This window comes from Phalacrocorax carbo, chromosome 2 (genome assembly GCF_963921805.1).
Source record: "Phalacrocorax carbo chromosome 2, bPhaCar2.1, whole genome shotgun sequence".
Lineage (NCBI taxonomy): Eukaryota > Metazoa > Chordata > Aves > Suliformes > Phalacrocoracidae > Phalacrocorax > Phalacrocorax carbo.
In genome coordinates this window covers 46,011,633-46,016,110 of record NC_087514.1, presented here as the reverse complement: position 1 = coordinate 46,016,110, position 4,478 = coordinate 46,011,633, and positions in this window count along the sequence as shown.

The following is a 4,478-nucleotide window of genomic DNA, read 5'->3' as shown; positions in this document are numbered from 1 at the left end:
CATAAATATAAAATAATGAACTACTGCTTTAGTAGTCTTACTTGCCAAACTGTATTAAAAAACTTGAAAAAAAATTTCTTGTTGCCTGTTACAGCTGAATATTTGTTCAAGGAATTAAATAGATTATACTGAAACAGATGCACCTGTGTTTTTTATGTATGTAGACCTGAAAACAAGAAAAAGAAAGAGAATAGAGTATGTAATGCCCATTGTTAAACTACTGTTTCCTCCTTGATTTTTGTTTTTGGATTCAGGTTAAAATCTTATGAAACCTTCTGGCGATATTCAAATTTGAAAGCTTTACTAGCAAACCTGAAAGATTCCCCAGAGCTATGGTTTAGTGCCTATGCAAAAAATCAGGAAAAAACGATTTGAAAATTCAGGTGAAAATCTGTGTGGAATTAAAATTCTTCTCCAAGCATTAGTTGGAGAGTGCGAAGAATGTTTGAGCAGAAAGTCTGGCCACCAGATGGAGGATCAAGATAATTGGAGGTAATGTGGATCAACAGATGGAAGCCTGAAAAATATCTGAAAATAAAACCTTAAGAAAGGAATTTGTTGTACTGAACACTTTAGGTTTTTCTTTGACTTGCAAAATGTGCAAGTTGCAAAGCACATGCATGCCCAAAGTGGACATGTTAAGTGCTGAGCTAAGCAGTAGAAATGGGAAGCAAAGGGACTCCTTCCCTGCACGTCAGAGAGTCTCTACGTAAGTCAGAACAGCCCTCTGGGTGGTGCCTTGGCACAAGGAGATGGGCCCTTGCACAGCAACACCTTCTCAATCACTCCTCTGAAGGACTTCTACCTCATTCAGTTTGAATCACAGCATTAAGGGATCTGAGCTTCTACAACAAAAGGAGGTCTACACCACTGGGCAGACATCTGCTTATGTTTACACAACCCTATTCCTTGCAGCACTCTAGAGGACAAAGCCTAATTTTCTATGTCACAGTCTGTGAAATGCTCCTGAGGGTGGACTGAAAGCACCCACTGGAGGAGAAAACTCTAGAGGCACTCCCACACAAAATCTGAATAACTCACCAGCTGGACTTTCCCCACTTAAAGTGCCTAGGGCTCCTGAATTAGGACATTTTTGAAGATTGCTGACAAGAAGGGCCAACTTAGTTTGAGATGAACTAGAAATTGCTCCTGGATAAGGCTTCACAATGAGGTAGGATGAACCTGTGTATGTGATGAGGATTTGCAAAAGAATGAACTAAATATTTCTACTTCTGCAGCCACTTAGGCTAGAAAAGACCTCCCTAGCCTAACTGCACAGACTCGTTAAATTGCAGTGAATGTGACAGCATTTCCATAGAAAGGACATTTCATAGGAAGGGGGTATCAGGCTCCCTCGTACCTCAGTTGTCATTCAGACTGAGTTATGTAGCTGAACACCCCATGGACACTGGAGTCACGAGGATAGCGCTGCATACAGCTGGCAGAAGAGGATATGACTATCTGCACCATGTGTGTGAGCACCTACACATCGCAGATATCAATTTCATTGGGACGATTGTGTTCTTTCTTTTTGAGAAGGAAGTGCTGCAATTCTGAAACATGCAGTAGATGTGCACATGGCTCACTTCATGTGCATGAATTGTCTGTGGGATCTCAGTGACTGTGGAATATGATGGATGGGCAGCCCACGTGATTGTATTAAGTGCTAGCCTTGCCCAGGGAACATTGGCTAGGGAAAAATGTCATCCTCACATCCTACCTAGCACAGCCGAGTGTGCTATTCCCCCTGAATACAGCAAAGATGTCCGGGATGGTGTAGAATTTTGCCAGACAGGAAAGGAGCAGGTGGTGGTGGCCTGCAGACTTTCATTACATCTGCAGCCACAACAGATTTACTAACACCAGATTGCTGTGCCATGGATCTATAGGAGTCTGGCAGAAACAGCTTCCAAGGAGAAATGCCCATACATTTCTAGACTGGGAAAAGGAAGAAAGAAAAAAGTATGATGCATCTCCAGCATGGAGCGGTTTCTGAGATAGACCCATGAAGGTAATCTTTTGCCACCAGAAATTAGAAACACATGAATGTAAATCACCAGGAGGGGCTCATGATGCGTGTCCAGAATTATTAAGACTTGGCAAAACTGAGTCTGATGGTGACATCTGCCATGCTTTTAGTGCATCAGAAAACAGCTGAAGTTCAGCTGGTGCTGGCACAACTTTTGAAGAGTGCAGTCTAGAAGCCAAATGGCCTCCAGCAACTATCCAGGGTGATGGGTTTTGCCATCCTTGAATCTAGAGATAACTGGAGATTTTTGCTGCCTCTGTTGACCTTTGTCAACCTCACAAGCTGTAGCTTGTTGTCATGCATTGAGTACAGTGCAGATGGTGTAAGATGGCAACAGGCAGTGGTCCTACAGGCCCTGTAGTCTGTGTAGGAGTAAGAGACATCTTTCAAAGGATGTATAAGAGCTCGCATGATTGTAGTCACATCCTTGAGAATTTAATCCTTTATAAAGAAGGAACATACCTGCGGCAAACTAAGGTAACTGCAGATATAAACAAGGCACTGCAGCCTGGGGCCTCCTTACTGTGGTCATGGGAACAGTGTAGGCATTGCCTATTTCTGCTTGCCTGCCTTGCAGCACTGCAGATCCATGGAAGAAACAGCTGAACAGGCAAATATCTGTATGTAAGATTTCCATGTAGCTCAAATATGTATATATAAAAGGCCAGTAAAAGGCCAGTGCTAATGATGCATTTCCAAGCTTCATTACACATTTCTTAAGGTTTGAATACTTGTTTTCACATCTTCACTACTGTAAAAAAATGTGAGGGTTTTTTTTTTTTTAGGTAGGTGTTAAGATTGTGCCTCTTTCCTCCTACAAGCCCAAAATGACAAAAATGACTCTAATGATCCTTTGGCAAGATGCTGCAAATTTGCAGAAGATGGAATCTGGAGCCATAAGGCAGCCAAGAAACACTCCTTTCCAAGCTGGGTCTGCTGCCAGTGGAGAGAACAGGGTAAGCCAGATTTAATTTAGTACCTGGAACAGTACATCAGGGAAACCACAGGGAGAAGACTTCACCTGGTGGGAACACAGGTGCTTCACAGACCCTCTTGTGCTTCCAAGGTGCTGCCAGGGCCACCCTGGTGGTCCCTGTGAGCCCTGTTCCTCGGGCAGATACCTGCAACAGTTCAGTCTCCATGTTTGAGCTCAAGCATTTGCAGGCATCTTTCTGCATCCAGTGAGAGGTGGCAGGACCAAATTACACCATTAGGTCAAAATTTCTAAGCTTACTTAACTATGATACAAATTAAATTCTTGACATAGACTAAGTGCTTGAGTTTTAACAACTCAGTAGCGAAACCCTAAATAAATTAATCAAGGGAAAGGAAACAGTGCTTAAAAATTCCCCAAGACTATCCATTTCAGAACTGTCAAAGTTCCTATCAATTGCAAAACCATAAAATAACACTTTGATACAAATTACTGTTAGAACAATATTTTGCAATCATATTTTGTAAGGAAATCGTGAAGTTCTGCAGTGAGATTTTCTGATCAAACTTTTACTTATTTTTTGTACTTCTGGCAAATTAAAGAAGTCATTATACTGTAATAAAAAAAGGATATAATTTTGGACTGGATTATAATTAAAATTAATTAGGTCAATGAACTGTATCTGAATCACTGCTTTCATACTCAGAAATACTGTTTGGTTCAGATGATATTTTATGTCTCTATTATAAGTACTACACTTTCAGCCAAATCAAAAAATCTAAAACTCTATCTGTGATATACAGACAAAATCACAGTAATTATGTGAATAAAGTTGAGTGTCTGAGCATAAGATTTGTTCTTTCTTGTTGGCTTTTAATTTTTCTCTAACTAACCCTGCTCTATGTGCTGTATGACTGCTGTACAACCACCTTTTCTACATTTCCCTGAAATTCTGCGTATTGCAAATTGTGCATAAATGAACATGCTTAAAGATCTAAACAATTTAATTTTAACTGCTTTTATTTGTGAATAATTGCTTTAATAAGCTAATTAGAAAACAGCACTTTATTATAAAGTTATAGGTTTTAAGAGTTAAAATAAAAAAGATGGGGTTTTGAGAATGAATCTCACCAATGATATAAATAAATAATGTTTAACATCAGGTGTTTGGTGTCCTTGGGTCTCCCCGATGAGACTACAGAGATAGAGGTCTGCTGATAAACCAAAAAGTACCTGTACCCAGATCCTCAAAAATATTTAGAAACACTCCTTTCGATTTCTGCCCAGGCACTGGTCCTTCTAAAGGCCAACAGTACCAAGCTGGTGAGTTACAGAGCAGATGTGTGAGAGCTGAAGCCAATGCTGAGCAAAACTACTTTGTTCTGGCAGCTTGCCTAACTTTAACCTCTGTGTGTGTGTCCCAGCTCCAATACCAAAGCTCCTTCATACATGCAGAACTAACTTCCTCAAGGGTGACATAAGAAAACTGTAGGTATAATGGCAAGCTGTTCTTTT